Consider the following 17,280-nt stretch of genomic DNA (forward strand, 5'->3'; position numbering starts at 1 on the left):
CAGTAAAGTAGCTGTCTTGTTCTCTGTCTTTCTCCAATGTGTGTACGCGGACACAACAGCACGTCCCTTTGTTTTTGTTTGTTTTTCTTGAGTCCACCTGTCTTGTAAAATAAGGACGCTTCATAATTAGGCCTACGTTAAGCCATGCATGTGTTGTATTACCACCTTATGTACAATAGTAACCGTGCTCAGGCCCAGTTAGCCCTGGAGCATTGTGAGTGCAGAGCAGTAAGAGTGGCTCTGTTTACAAATACAAATTTCAGTATAAAAAAAAAATAAAAAAATCCTATTTTTATATCCAATGCCACCTGAGACTCACTGTACTTACTACAAACGGATACCAGAAGCCATGCCATGTCAAAATGCAGAAAAGCAGAATATATATACACATAGAGGTTAGCTTTAATGGTGACTTTAATTTGCGCGTTAATTACATCAACTTCTCAAATCACCTCCTGCTATGTTTCAACATTCCAATCCCACAATCAACTTAAGTACAGGGTATGTCAAAACCGGAATAAAACCCTGTTCTATTACTATCTCAAACAAATTATGTTGAAAGAGTTTCATTTGATTCTTCCCATAGCACAGGAGGAATTATGTTTGTTTACGATTTCACAAGCAGTCCTGATGGAAGCGACACAGCCTCAGGCCATCATATGTTGCCCTCCAAGGTTCCCCAAATGCAATCCTGTGTGTGTGTGTGTGTGTGTGTGTGTGTGTGTGTGTGTGTGTGTGTGTGTGTGTGTGTGTGTGTGTGTGTGTGTGTGTGTGCGTGTGCGTGTGTGTGTTTTATTTTTACCTGTAGGTTGAATTTGGTTGCAGGGAGAGTCACATAATAAACATAAATAAAGCATGGACGATACATAAACATTTCAAGTGCAAATGCACAGTACTTAGGCAAAAGTGCGGAAGTGTGCAGATTAGAATTGCAAAATAGGATAAACAAGTTGATCTGTAAAGGTAAGGGCACACTCACACCGTGTGCTTAAGCACGATTGTCCCCGGCTCCCCATTCCCTTACCGCTCTCACTTTGTCCTTTTCAAAGCTGAGCTGCTGGCTATAACGTTAAATAAGCCAGTCCTCTTTCATCCCAGAGGCCTCAAATACCAACACTTTGTCCTGACCTGTGGTGTCTCATACAGACCAACAGAAGTTACCTCATGATGTTTTCTTCAACCATAACTGTGTAGTTTTTGGATCAAATCAAACTAAACTGACCATTTAATGTTAACTTTGAGGTTTTAAAGAAAGAAAACAGACATAGTGCATCTGTTTGGCATCCATCAGACACTACCCGGGGCATCTGAATTGCAGAAGCGGTGTGACAAAATGCCTGTATTCAACTACCTGTAAATCAGAATGCATTACATAAGCATACTTTCAAAATGTAGAAACAGTCGTTTTACACTGATATGACGTCCATGTTCTTATTAAAGTGGGTGAAGAGACATATTGGGTCGTTGGCTGCACCCCAAAGAGATGCTTCTGCATGAACCACCAGTAATTACTGTACATTTTAATAAACATTTTTTGATAAAATTGTGTATTTTTTTTACACCAGTCAGCAAACGCACACTTTTAGATACACATATGGGCTACACACTACACCTGACCCAAGACCTTCATCTCTCAGCAATATAGAGCAGCTGAACTTTTTCTGGGTGTGATAGATGGATGGCAGAGTGTCCCCAAGGGAGATGTGATTAAACAGGAAGTAGAGAGAGTCACTGAGCAGAGCGGGGGCTGCCTGACCCCTCCTCCTTCTCAGCCACTCACTGATCTGCTGCTACAGAGAAGAGAGGAGGAACAGAATGAAAGGGAGCCATAGATTATCAATAACGTCAATATGGCATTGTGTTACACCTGACCTCTGACCTAAGCAGGGTTGCTACCTCTGACGTCCTTATTGTGATCCGACAAGAGGAGATATCATAATTTTCTTGTCATTTGGAACAAACATGCTTTGAGCTTTGTTAGGATTTTTGGTGCTTTTTAAATTGATAAAGTAAATAAATGTAGATTTGATGTCTGACTTCATTTGATGTCTTATTCATAGGAAAGTCTCTTAATATTATGCAAATTATTCAAAAAGGGTCCTGCAGTCACTTTATCAAAGCATTATCACTTCTTCATACCTAATTAGGATTCTGGTCACAGTCAATGAAAGGCTTGTTTCAACATATACCACATCGCCGCTGCTTCTATACAATAACGCCACTGAGCTGAAATCTGTCTTAGACCTGCTACTTGAATTCATCTCCAGCATTCAATGTTTAATTTTTAGCCTCGGCTGCCCACAGGGACTTTAACCCTTTCTGCTGTCTCATTTTAATCGGATGCTTTTTTGTTAAATGTTTAACTTAAATTGGGAGCCTCATAAATATTCCAAATCACTCGTCCTGTGTTTGATGAGGAAATGAGCCTCGTACCTGCCGTGATTCCCCAGGCAGACAGGAAAAGAGAAAAAAAAAAAACCTACAACTTAACTCTTGGAAGCAGACCTGTGCGCTTCTCTGACAGCCTACATTAGCGAGCGGCAAATTGTTTTAACAATGTGAGGGCTGCCTTTGTGTCGAGATAATGATGATATCTCTTTTCTGTGGCGCTACATGCTACTGAGGTAATCACAAAGGTCTCTACAGTCATCAATGCCTGAGAGCACCTTTTATGGGCTAAAGGGATAACAGCTTGTGCTGAATATGAATCTACTGCTCCGTCATAGACCTTACTTAGAGCATATTGATCTTCAGCATGTTTGATATGTTTAACTTTATTGTATGTTGTTATACCATAAACAGTAGAAAATGATCAGTGAACTGACAGCTCCCAAAAAGTGAAGCCAAAACATTTGAAGCTCCCCCTTTACTGACTCGCTTAAGCAGAGATCATAAACCTCCTCTGCATTTTTTTTATGCAATACAAGAGGATTAATGCCATGATTGACAGATCTGTTGACAAATTAACCTTCTACAGCGATGTAAAACCTCATATCAGAGTGGGGGAGTGGCTACGGGGAAACATTAGACTGCACTTTCCATAACTGTGACGTCTGCTTTAAACCCACACAAGAATCTGTTCTGGACTGTTTAATTGGCAAGTTAAATGTGTGATATGTTTTGTGGAAGGGGCAGGATGTCAAAACAAAAGAAAAAAAAAAATCTATTACAAAACTCGGGCTCCAAATGAAGTCATCAGAACAATATGTCAGCTCTCATCGCAAGGGTGAGAACAGCCACGGTTAATATCATAGCTCCCAAGCAAAGGGAACACGTCTTTAACTTTTGAGTGAGTAGCTCAAAGTCTCTGTGTCACTTCAGAGACTTTCTCTCTGCCTGTCTGTCTGTCGTCTCCTTCCTTGGCTGTGGTCATCATCTTCCACACAGGTGCTGATAACTCTTGACCCTCTGCTCCAATTCCTCTGTTGGCAACAAGGCAGCTCCACTGTAATGTTCACACACCACAGGTCCATCCCTCCTCTCCAACACTGTACTTCTACTAGTCTGAGCTAAAACAAAAATTACATGTGTAACCACTCTGGGCTCATGGTAAACAAAGCCTCAAAGCCCTGCAAAAAAAAAAAGGGCTACTAGCCTGTGGCAACAAACTGTGTTGTTGTCAACTCAAAAGTGTTGAGAAGAAATGGCAGCGACATACACCCTTAGAGTAGAGAGAAAACAACCAGAGTCAAGGAGGGATTGCAAGAACTTCATGATGGAAGTCAGAGAGTAGCACTAATGGTGCACGTCCCTATCTGAACAGCTTCCACCTGTTCTCCTACTGCAGGCTGGTAGAAGGCGAAAAGGGATTGAACAATCTCTCAGCAGTGGGTTGGGCCCTGCAGTGGCCACAGGGTTGGGGTGCCAAATCAGATACCCCATCTAAGACAGGAGATCCTTCTTGTCCAGGAGGCACCATGGCACCAGGAGGTACCAAGCAGGGAACAGTCCCTTATTAAAACAGTGCCCAGACCCACACCTGGAAATGTGATGGTCTAGCAAGGAACAACCCAGCTCTCCTTGGGGTTCACCCTGAGTGTGAAAAAAAAAGAGCTGCTGTATTCTTGACTACTTGTGACTGGGATGGCACACCCACTAGCCAGTGGTTAAGACAGGGGAGGAACTTCATGCCCTGGGACGGTAGGAGAGACAGAGCTGCTGCCACACCTGGTGAACACACAAGGGCAAAGGGAGAGGTCGAACAGAAGAACAATAAACTGAAAATGACAAAAGGCAAAATAAAGGAATTGCCTGTGGTGAGGAAATATGGGGAAACGAAAGAAGGCATCCTTTAGGTCGAATCATATCAATAAATCAATCGCCCATGTCCATAGCACGCAGAACCTCTGCAGTGCTGGAGATATTAGGAGCCTGTTGAGATTTTTAGATTTAGGGCAGGGCCAAGTCCACGGTCCTTCTTTGTTACCGAAAAGTTGTTTCCTGTGGGCTGAGCCAAGGGGTCTACTGGCTCAAAGGCACCCTTGACCAGGAGGGCAGATAGCACCTGATCTAGATCAAGGGCTGGGGGCCCATGTGCAGTCTGTACCCTTGGGATAAGCCAAAACCACTCAAGTGTCCAGTTTTGAATGAACCCTGTAGCTGAGCGGTTTCTGGGAAAAGCAGCCGACAACAAGACCCAAGGCCTCAGTTCCTGGCCCCCCCAGCCTTTAAAGGCTCCGGGGGGGGGCGATGTTTGTTGTCCAAGATCAGATGATGCCAAGAGGGCAGGCGATCAGGTCCTGAAAGTCCTGGGCAGACCGCCGGCCATGGCACTGAGGCTTCTGCTGGCCACTGATGTAATCTGGGGATCAAAAGCTGCACGCACTGAGAGGAGATCAGCCTGGGTCATCAGGGGTCACACATTACTTTGTTTGTATAGCTAGTGAACCTGCCCATACTTGATACGGCATCAGTCAGTCCTTAAAGCTTCACCTCTGGAGCTCAGGAAGGATGAAAGAGAACTCACTGTGCCTAACTCACTAAACCTAAATCAAAGTTGTTTCAGTCTAGCTTGATCATCCAGTCAAAGAACTAAGAAGTTTAGATTCATAAAAAAAAGGTTTTCTCCAGTGTGGTCTTAAGTTTATACTTTACCAGCAGTTTAAGTACAAGTAATGGGAATGAAGCTCCTGTAAAAAAAGAAAAGAAAAAAGAAAATGATTCAGACATAATAACCTTACATTATTACAAGTCTTAACCTCAACCAGTCATTACTATTTCTTATACATTACTAATATTATGTCTTATACATTTATTCAATACCATTTGTAACCCAAAAACGTATCATGAGATTTACTACACTGTAAATCCAGGACTTTCACTTACCACAAAAATAAGTGTCTGCTGAAAAAATAAAATGTGAAAAAAAAAGAATATAAATCAAATTTTTTAAGTAAAATGTATTGTATTTGGCCTCAATATTGTACATGTTTAAATAATTTGTTAATTATAAAGTATTGAATTTATTCTGAAAGGGAAGTAAGATGAGCAGATTTCTTTGTGACTAATACTATACTATGTATACTGTATAATTTAGTTTAAATACTCCCCTGCCCATGTACAGCATCATTCTGTGGGAAACACTAATACATACATTCATATGCTCATATCAGACAGACATAACCCCACACATACACATAGAGCCAGTATCACATGCAGCATCTCTATAAATCCTCTCACAGGCGACCATACGCCCAGGCCAGAGGCAAAGGAAACACAAATGTCACTCAGGATGGGGAAAGGTTAAAGAAAAGCTACAAGCTCACTCAGTACTGTTAATTTGCTCCCGTAGGGCCGAGGAGTCAACCAGCATCGAGATCTGCCTCTGCTAACTCATGAGACAAATCCAAAATAACAACTCTACCTACAGCCTGCAGCCGTTGATAATAGAAATATTAGTCAAAGAGTAGCACTTTATGGAAGGCAATCTCTATGACAAATTCTAAGAACATTTAAGCATGTAGAAAGTTTTACCAATTAAGAATTATTTGTTATCATTCATGTAGCAAGGTTTAGAAAGTAGTGGTAGATATATAATGTACTCTAGCTTCAGCATCAGTGATATACCGCTGCATCAGAGTGACAACAGTGCCTGAAAGAATCAGAGACCTTACACCGCTCATTATACTTTAACACCAAGATGAGAACTTAGTAGCAGTACTGAGGTTGTTTTTATTGAGACAGGTTTACCTCCATGATGCTCTTTGGTGAAGGGTCAGGAACGCTGACACTGAAGCTGGAAGCAAATCATAACAAGCTGCAGGTTGGTAGTGACTGACATGTATCACCTTAATGATTATTTCACGGTCATAAATGTGTCTTTATCAAGCAAAATGTGCTTAACCGAATCTTGTTAAGTTGAATCAGTTTTTTGTCCAAAGAGGGGAAATAATCTCACTTCAAGGCAACGTGTAAAACGGCAACTCTATTACCTCAAACAAAACTCACACATTAAGTCAGTTAGTAAAAGTGCAACACAATGCAACTCAGATATAAGATTGTAAAAATGCAAGAAAGAAAATAAAATAAAAAGTAAGTTCTACGGGAACCAAGAGGCAGTCTAGAAAGTTAAAGATTTAGGAGCACTCACTGCACACGGGATGAAGGAAATCTTGAACCCGTTACACTGAAATCTGTGGTTTGGATTTGATTTGATGGATTTAGCTTGTCTACTAGAAGTGTCAGACAAGACATGCATGCTCCTGATTTAACAAGCTGCCCTGACAATCTTTTCTGATGGCTTCCAAATTTAGATTTCTATAATCATGTAAGGACTGATTCTTTGATGGATCTGTAGAAACACAACCTTTTTTTTTTTCTCTGATTTTTCACATTGCTTCAGTGCTTACAGGTTTAATTAATTCATATTTCTATCATGTCTATATATGTATGCTATGTCTTGTTATCGAAAAAACATACAATTTTCAATGTTCACATTTAAAACTCAACACAAAAGCTTAATGAACAATATTGTGTAAAACAGTCAATCTAGTCCATGCTGGGTGTCCTTCTGAGGGCGGATGTGGTGTGAATGTGGTGCGAGAGGTGTGTGTGTGTGTGTGTGTGTGTGTGTGTGTGTGTGTGTGTGTGTGTATTCCTGGTGGTCCCAACCAGACGGTGTGTCTGACTTTCAACACGTCTCTCCTCCTCGTCTCACTGAGGTCACCTCGTTGGTATCGCAAGCGCAGCAGTCACATTGTGCTTCAATGCAGACAGATTGCTTATAATAACCGTCAGAGACCTTTCATTTTTCCCTGTCAGCGATTTGCAGGATAATTTTGGCACCCTTTAAGGATTCAACTCCCCTATTAAAAGGATAAAAATAAACAAGCTAGTTGTTGAGGCACTATATTGGGATGGCTTAATCCCATTTACAAGTCGGAACGCACTCGGGGCCCATAAAATCAAACCTCTGCAACATTGTTACATGTGGCAATTTTCACCATTTCTAAAAGGAGAAATGACAGAGTGCTAGGCTTTCAGACTGCCAGGGTTTACTAAACGGATGAAATGTCACTTTCCAAATTTCATTACTAAAGACCTAGAGTGGAAAAATGCTCAGTCAATTCATGTACCCTAACAAATATTAGCTACATTTATTTTTGGTTCAGCTATCGACCGATCTGGTAGTAGATTGAATTATAAGTCTATTTTAATTTGTGATAGCCGTTTAAAAACAAGTTTGAGACTGCAGAAGTGGAGCATATTGATTCCTGAAGGGAGGTGCAGACGTGATGGAGCTTAACTATATAATTATTCTGTGCCCAAACTGATCTGAAATCCGCCTGACACCTGCAGCGTACACATATACAGCCTGCCGGTACATGTCATCTATTCTGTTTTATGAGTTTTATTAAAAGTGGAGTGAACGTGTGGTTGGGCTACGACAAGCAGATACTCAAAGACATTAAGCAGAGCTAACAGATTAGGTAAATTAATCAGTTTGAGAAGAGAATGGTACAAAAAGGTGATGTATGAGAACAGCATACAAAGTATTGTAAAGGTGAGATAGAATGAGTCGGGCAAATTAATCAACATAGGCTGAAGGACAGAGGTTGAAGGAGTAAACTAATGTCGCTTCTGCCTTGAGTGAGACGGACATTTAAAAACATAGCCAGAGATCAATACACACAAGGCTATCTTTGGAGATAACATCTATCCATTACTGTCTTCAAAGTTGGACACACTTAATTCTGCTTTCTAACTTAAACATCTCACATACAAACAGCCTTTTGGGAGAAGAATGTTTTTCTTGTTGATGCAGAATACCACCTCAAACCATCTTTATGAATAATCATACAGAATGATCAAAGAATATATATAAATCCTACTGTTTGGGTCAATAAAATGTTAAGATAGGCGTTAAATGAGAAGAAAAAATGGGGTTCAGTCAGGGGCATTAACTCTGGCAGGAAAATAAAAAAAGAATTCCAGGCTTCTGTTTATCCCATTTCCTATACCATCTTTATGTATCTAATATTTCTAATTTACCACCGTCCAGGAAAAGTGACACAAGAAGCCATAAATTCCCTTCTAATTCCAAATAATTCCGATTACATGGACGAGTAGTTTTCAATCAGAAAGATAATCTGGATGATAGATGGTGGGATAATTGGCTGTCTCTGCCACGTAAATATTGTGTCGTTCTATTAATCTTGCTGAATGAAGTGTCAAGCTGTCACTCATTCGTCAAACTGAATTAGGAAATATAACGAATAAATAAATGCAGGCGGGTGGCGGTGGCTGCGTGTGTGTTTTTTTTTTGTGTGTATTTGAGTGAGTGTGTGTGTGTGTGTGTGTGTGTGTGTGTGTGTGTGTGTGTGTGTGTCTGAAAGAGGGAGTAAGAGATAAGATGAGATGAGAGCAGATGAGGTTGCCCAGAGTCAAAGTGAGAGATGGGGGAAAAGGAGACTCAGAGGGATGAGTGTGCTGGATTTTTTTGGTTTGTTAATGTTTAAAAGGAAGTGAAAGATGGAGCAAGACATAATACTCAAACATAGAAATGTGACTGAACCTTTCCTCTAGTGATTGTGGAATCATGTGAGGTGTTCCACTTCTTCTAGTGTGTAACAAAAATCACTGCACTTATAACATCTTTATGTATTAAGTCGAGACGTCCAGAATTACAATGTCTTCTTTTGTAACAGAGTTAGATGTGGAGAATATTCAAGATGCATTCTTATAACAAGTAATAAATGTTTACCTGCTAACGGAAAGCAGACAATAACATGAAGCAAGCTGGGAAATGGCTCCTTTTTAGAATTAATATGTGGGAGATGAGTCGAGAGGTGATAAATATCTTATCTACTCTTTAACCTGTAAGACAGGCAGATAAAAAAAAATCAAGCAGTGACAACCTCTTAATTTAATTTATAAAGATCATAATTAACGACCTGCAGGCTGCACAAGACCCCATTTCAGACCGCAGACAGAAAGGGCCTGAGCCATAAGAATAAAAATGAAGTTTTCATTGAATTCGGAATTAAATCTCAAATATCAGTAATTTCACAGAAAAGGTCAGCTCTAATGGAGTGCCTCCCTTTTTTTTTTTTTCATATCCCATATTTCTCTTGAAGGCGTCCGCCTGGTGTGACGTCGGTCGCTAATTGTGGTTCGCTTAATTAATGAAACCGTCAGGTGTTTGCAAAGGCAAACAAAGAGCAGCGCGCTCCTAAATCACGGCTGCCCTTCGACATGGTTATTATCCGGCAGCAGGTGAACCCTCGCCTTGGCGCATGACAGATTAGATCTTCTCAGAGGATGGGCCGTCCATTTATCTGCCTGATAAACTCAGAGCTTCTCTCCATTTTCAATCATCAGAAAGGAAATGAGATTAACAATCTAATGATGCCAGTGCGCACACACTCACACACACGCAAAACAATACTCATGAGCAAATGTCCATTTATCGAGGCTGTGATTATGAGCACGGGGAAATGCGCCTCCTGTGATATATGATCAAATCATAATTTATGATGTATCAGAAAACACAGAGCGTTTTTTATTTGATGCAGGAGTCCTATTGTCTGTGTTCCTGTTAAACCACACAGTGCAGCACGGGCTCACACAGAGGTTCCGGACCTGTCATTTCACAGCACCCATGCCTCACACCTAAATTTACAACACAGGGCTTGTGTACCTCCCTGTACTCCCCCTCTTTGTGGGTCAGCCCCTCCCCTGCTGTCCCTGACACGCATAGCAAGCATCCCAGCCCTCATAAAGCTGACATCTTCACTAAACTATGCTAACAAGGCTGTAGTGATTTGTATATGCACACCCCAGCGGCACATGGCGATGGGGGCTGGGACACAGAGGAAGGGATCACGGGTGGAATCTACATGTGTGGCTGGGGCAGCTAATCAAAGTGCCGCCACATGCATCGGTTCCAGTGCACACCAAGGCACACGAATGCACCAACAAAAACACATATCTGAGGGATCACATGGTGTAAGGTGACAAGAGGCAACCCGAGGGTCCAGGGAACATTTCGGCTCCGCGGTAGGATTTATAGACTTCAGGCTGAATGGCTGGTGCAGGTGCAGAGAGCAGACAACTGCTCCGCTCTGCCGATGCAATATATTACTGAGCAACAAACATCAGCCAGGGTGTCAACCCGAACAACTCTTATTATTTAAGGCTGTGTCTTTTAAAGGTGATGAGCTTGAATGGCTGGGATGGTGCAATCAAGTTTGGGGCCTCAATGTTGGTCACAATATTTACGAGAACTGAGGGGTCGAGAAATTGAATTAGTTTGTTTTATTCAGCTCATATGGATTGAGATTAACTAGAAACCAAACAGTTTCCTTTGCCCTGGAGCGTCAATAGATACAGTGTGAAAAAGCAACTGATAAAAAGGACTAATCACACACAGGTGAGCTCATTATTTGATCAGTAAGAGTCTGTTTGTCATCACGCCTCTGCCTGGGTCTATTAATACCTGAACACAGAGAGGGGGGGGGGGGGGGGGGCACAGACATGTCCACTGCTCACTCGTTGGTGATTGAAGGCCCTGCGTGGCCTTTTACTAGCCGACAGGTGAGGCTTATTCGAGGGCATCAATGAGAGCAGCAGCCCAGTCATGACCCAGTCGCTGCTAATTTGAGAGACTCACAGTTAAAATTATATTACACTTCATTAAAACCGTTTTTTTTTATCATGGCAGGAATGACATTCAGGAAGCGCTTGGTTAATAAGATCATGCTGCTGAAAGATCCTTAACTTTGAAGTGAATGTATAGTGTGGTACAGAGGCAAACCTCAGTTGTGCAAATAGGTCTGGAAAGTATTTTTCTCACTTCACCGTGAAAACAACCAGTGTGGAACTTTTTAGCCATGTAAGAGGCTCTGAGGAAGACATCGCAGGTCTTTTGGGTCAGTAATCCACCTCTAAATATGTCAAAAATATTTGTAAGGATTGCCTTGAAGTTTTGTATAGGCATTCTGCAGCTTACAGCTGCAGATGCTTACCTAATCCTTAGTCTTAAAATCTGCCACATAACCATTTCCATGCATGCTTTGATGTATGCATGTTATATACAACTTAGTACATTGGTAGAATATACACAGCAGTTATTTAAAGGGATAATTAGGATGTTTTTAAATGAGGTTGTACCTCTCTACAGTGGCTGACAAATGCAAACAAGCTGTAAAAGCCGAAACTATTTTCACTATTCACAAAAAACAAAAGCAACAGAAAGGTGCTGCAAATGAGAAAAATGATGCTAAAAGCCAAAACAAAACTGTCAACATTCCCATAAAACACACTGTCATCTGCATCTTTCGCCTGCTCCACTTTTCCCAAAATGTGTGCTCAAACTGTCTGTTTGGAAATGTTCCCTTTATGACATCACAAAGGGCAGTAACCCCTCGCCTAGGTGGGTGACACTCCCACAACTAGGAGTTTGCATGGTGTAAGAAAGCCAGCACCAGAGGATAGACACAGCTCATTTGCATTTAAAGCTACAAACACATAAACAGCCTGTTGTGAGCAGGGCTGAAGTAGTGGGGTTTATAGACATGATGAAATAAAGGATCAGAGTTTATTTTTGGCAAGAAACTTCATGATTTGTTTTGGGAATCTCTGAGACTTATTTAAACTGGTTGAAAAGGAGGATAATATGTGACCTTTAAGTAACTGCTACTACTTAGACAGCGTGTATTAGTACGAGTTTATTCCTGTTTAACTAACCAAGAAGAGAAAGAGAGGCCACCATGAAAGATGTAGTGCAGATACAGATTCAATGAGTGCAACAAAGATCCCCTTTGCAGACTGCAGATTCTCCTTGTATTGTTTTTCCTAACACCTTCCTACATCAATAGTCACATTGCATTTATAAACTTGACTTTTCCGATATACTTAATAAAAAACAACCTGACATTAAAATTATGTCAAGATCAGAACTCTGCAAAAAGGCTTTGACCTAATAATCATTTCACAAAATCACAAGTCGAACAGAATCTTTGATAGGAAACCTGCCAGTTTGCTGGGTAAAATATTATGTTTTAAATTGCATTTTTCTCTTTTAAATATGTATCTTTCTTAAAGATAACATTATCTTAATGCCGGTTCTGCTGAATAATTTTGATCCTATCAGTCAATTATTGTTTTCTGTAAGATAAAGACATTTAAAGACACCAGATTATGTTTGTTCTTTACAGGTCACTCTCCCTGACTGTACATCTCTCTAACCGTCTCCCTGCCCGGGGTCAGCAGTAGAAGTGAACGAGCGGCCGCCTGATCTGCTGCGAGCGAGGCTGTCAGCGTGGCCCTGAGTGGGCTGTATGGAGCTTCTGTCAGAGGGTGTCAAATTTCCACGGTCAACACTGTGGCCCTCTGTCCTGCTCGTGGCTTCATCTCAATGGGCCCTTTGATGGGCCACCCGAGGCCTTTCATCATGCACCTTGCCACAGGGCACGAGGACCAGGGAGGGGGATCGTGCTGCACAACACCTGGCAGGTATGCAAACCCACGTGCCCAAGACAAAACAAAAGACACTCTGTCAGGCGTTTATTGGAAATTAATTTCCTCTCCCCCATCTTTTTGCATTCATAAAACTGAGGACGGAAGAGGACACGATTACAGGGGGAAGTACTCAAACACGAGAAGTCACAGAGGATTCGAGCAACAAGTTCGGAAAGAAATCACAAGACTCACTGGCATAAAGTCAGTTTAAAAAAACAGATTATCTTTTGCACAAATCGTCTAGATATTTGTGTGTTTGAATAGATGTGTGCTATTTGCTAATTACATATATTTAGCAAATGAGGAACAATAAATACATGATGTAATAATGGATGAAGTAAGAAAAGTAAACTATAAAAATAGCCATTAAAGACAACATCCATTTTAAACCACATAAATGAAAGAGGGAACTGTAAATTGCACAGTTGCATCCCATGCCTTATCTTATTTGGCTTTCTTCAGTTCCAATACGCCTGCCCCAGCTTCTCTACCCTTCTACCCTTTTGCCCCTGGCCCATCCTCTTCCTCCCTTATCGGCAGTTCAAAGCCTGATGACTGAATTATCTCCGGACGGTAAGAGAGAAAGGAAACAACTGTCGGCAGCTCTCCGTTGGCCGGAGAGACACTCTTCTCCGACAGCTGCTTGGTTAACTGGTCTTTACTGCCTAATCCTGAGCAGGAGGGATGGGAGAGTGGTCTAACGACACATCAGCGTCTGACTGAGACAAACAGGTCCACTGTTTCTACTCAGAGAGAGCGGTGTCATGGGATAGTGGATGTTCTTGGCTAGAGCGGAAGCAGAGGTCTCAGGTTTGAGTGGCCACAGAGAGCGCTTGACTGAGGTGTTGAGAGGAAAGGTGTGGTGTTCAGGCCCACAGGAGTCTAGATTTTGCTGCACTATAGGATGAGTGGAGCCTATTGAACCCAGAACACCTGTGGTCCCAGATCAAATGTAATGTCTTCTTGTCCATGGTATGGTTCTAAAACAGCCACACTGTCTTCATAGTAGCTTAAGAGATGCTTAACTTAATAATGTTGATGGTTAGAAAACACCTGTGTCTGAAGTACAACATTTAAATACAATTCTCAGAGCTCCACTTACATTTCTATTGGTACATAGTCAGAAACAGTCAAATAAAACAGGACATACAAGAACAATGAACTGAAGAAATGTAACTGAAAATTGATAACAAGACCCAACCTTTAAGTTAGACAGAACTAAAGTTGTGGCCAGATTGCCTGAAATTCTGCAGATGCTTATTGCAAGTATGCAAGTATCACACATATTAAGAGGTATACTGACTGACCAACTGGTGGTAGGAATTGGACCATTTTCAGTCTGCGCCATGATCAGTGAGTGGCTAGTCCTCTCTAATATGTTGGATTCTGTGCCGTTCTCAGATTAACATACGCGAGCCGAAAGTATCATTCCACGGACACAGTGACACAGACATTAACTCAGCACTCACAAACACTAAAAACCTCTAACATGTCGGCAGTGTTTTTTTTATTAATATTCCTGAAATATTATTCCGTTTTGGAGGGACACTTATTATTAAATGATAACATTTCAGCATGTGAGCATGTGTTTAAAAAGTTTGACCTGGCAATCGACGCATTACCTTGCAGGACATATCATAGATTATACATATTGATAATTGATGGATATGAAACAAGATAAAACTCTTTGTAGCCGCAGATACTGCTCATCAAGGCATTGAGAAAACTCAGAGGCAAAGAGGTAAGAGACTTTAAGCTAAGGCCAAATAATCTAATCATAAATTTGAGTTATTTCATGTGTAATTCATAATCCCTTCAGGAGTCAGGGAGAACGCAGCTAAAGAGACTGAAGGTTTTACATCTAACCTGGTGCAGTGTTGACGTTTTTCTGAATGAGCAGTAAGCCTAATTAATTTATCAATCAGTGTTCGATGTTGAACACGCAAATGAATTTCTATTATAGAAAGTTACAGGCAACTGCACGGGGACCACCGGCGCCCCTCTTCCTGCTGAAACAAGATATCTGGCTGTAGTAACGAAAAGACTGCTTCTTTACAATCATCTGATACATTTCATTCTCCAGTTGCTCACCCTCCCACCAAAGATGTTGGGCGGGCCATGAAGCTGCAAGTTCACTTCAATCCACAAGCTCTCTTCTCTTCTTAGTGTGTTCAACAGAACCACCCCAGTAAGCTCCCAACACCAACAGAATCCTATTCAAGAAGAAACACTGTATCTAACAAGCTTATAAGGCAGTTCATGAACAGGCCTGGAGCATAAACAAGAGAACTAAATAGTATAACTCAGAGTCCGCCAACTTCTCACTCCTCTCATACTCCACCATCTGGTTTGGAAAATGGACACTCTTATACAAATTGTAAAGGAAAAAGCTGATATAAATACATCACATGCAAACATCAATGACCATTCCATTAACATTTTCTTTACCTGAATCATACATTTCTGCTGTGCTGTTCCTTTATGTTTAACCATGACCAGGTGATGGCCAGAAGCATATTCATACACATTTAACCCAGCAAATTAACACTGACGACATCAACATGACCAGTCAGCATTAGCACTCCACCACCGTATGGCTCGACCCTTAACTACAGTATGGCCTGTTAGATACAGTTGATTTAAAGAAGCCAGAGTCCTCCACATCCACATAGATCTCCCCCCCTCCAGGCCACATCGTCTGTCTTGGCTCTCTGGCACACAAGGTCATCCCCTAGCCAGTCACGACACTCCAATTAAGGCGACTGATGGACGCAGCTAATTGGTAGGATTTATAACCTTCTTTTATTATGCTTTATGAGGAAGGCAAGTGGAGGGCATTACCATTTATAGGCCCCAGGCTCCATGCTGGATCACTGTCATCCACCACTGTCCGGCCGACTTCTGAATACCGCAGAGGAGGAGTAGCTGGAGCTGGGACGTCCGAATGTCTGTTCCTCTTTCCTCTTTGACGTTGTCTGAGAGGATAAGAAAAGGCTGTTATGAACGTAAGAAATAGGAAAACATAACTGAAGATGCTTGACGATTGAACAGCACAGAGTTAAAGATAGGGTGAAGTATGGAGGGAGGCTCCACGGGGCAGGACGGCAAGAAGGCAGGCAGGGCTCCCATAATGAGTGTGTGGTTATTGATTGTATTGTCAGGGTGGCTGACCAGGGTCCCGTGTGCTACGGGGCCCAGTCCATCTGTGGACAATGCAGTCAGTTACACCTCACTGCTCCGTCTAATAAAGAACAGGCAGATTGATGTCACTAGTATGGTTGAACTCTACCTAACACTCAGCAGCTCCGCTCAAAACACACACACATAGACACACATATATGTACGGAGGGACAGTTGTTTTATTTCCCCTAAGAAATAAAATAGGAACTGTTGTTTACAGTTATTTATATTCTTAAATACACCTGCAACAAACAAATGTTTTATTTGAAATTTAAGTCAATTATTGAACTATGATTTTTTTGATTGTTTAGCCTATACATAGTCATAAAGAACATACACAGAAATAGCTTATTTGCAACCAGTCCGTGTAAACATCTGTGGGCTACTCTATTGTTGAAGCATGTTTTGAAAGCACAACTTTTAGCAGCAACCAACATACCAGCAACCTTCCTCATTCTTCACTAACTGACTGACATCATGCCAGGTCAGGACCTTTTAACAAACGATGAAAAAACTGCAGGGGTAATGACGGCTCTGTGTTCTACTGGTTAAAGTTGCCTCTTTTAGGAGGAAGTCAACACCTCCACTCCACCTGAACATTTGGCTGCACTGGAGACCCCCCCCCCCCATAGCCTTTGCAGTAGCAGCAGCAGTGGCAGCACGAGCGATTACACCTGCGCAGCCAGCCAAAACACAAAAATCAATAAACAATCTCAACGTTTCTGAGGGCCTTTCGTCTGACTTAATAAATGTCTCAATCCACTGTTATGACTTCATTTTGCTTTAACGTCTTCTTCATGTGCATCTTTTGCTGATCAATTAGAGAACAGAGTGCCCCTGCTGTCACGACACATGGCCTCCATCTACTGCTGCAGCACACAGAAAATGACACACACTTAGCATGACAAAGTACAAAGTGCAATTCTATTTTAATCCCTGTAATCAGATACATTTTATTCAACTACCAGTAGTCCCAAAGATTTAATTCTTTCATGTTACTCTATGTCAACTGCTTATTTATTACTAATGTTTCTTGTCTAAATGTAGGTAAGAATGTTTTTTTCCTGGTAAAGATGTTGGCCTCTTTTGCATCTGACAGAAAATATTTTGAGCAGCTTGGTCAGCCTCCAGGTCTTCATG

This window comes from Labrus mixtus, chromosome 18 (assembly GCF_963584025.1).
Source record: "Labrus mixtus chromosome 18, fLabMix1.1, whole genome shotgun sequence".
In the NCBI taxonomy this organism is placed as follows: domain Eukaryota; kingdom Metazoa; phylum Chordata; class Actinopteri; order Labriformes; family Labridae; genus Labrus; species Labrus mixtus.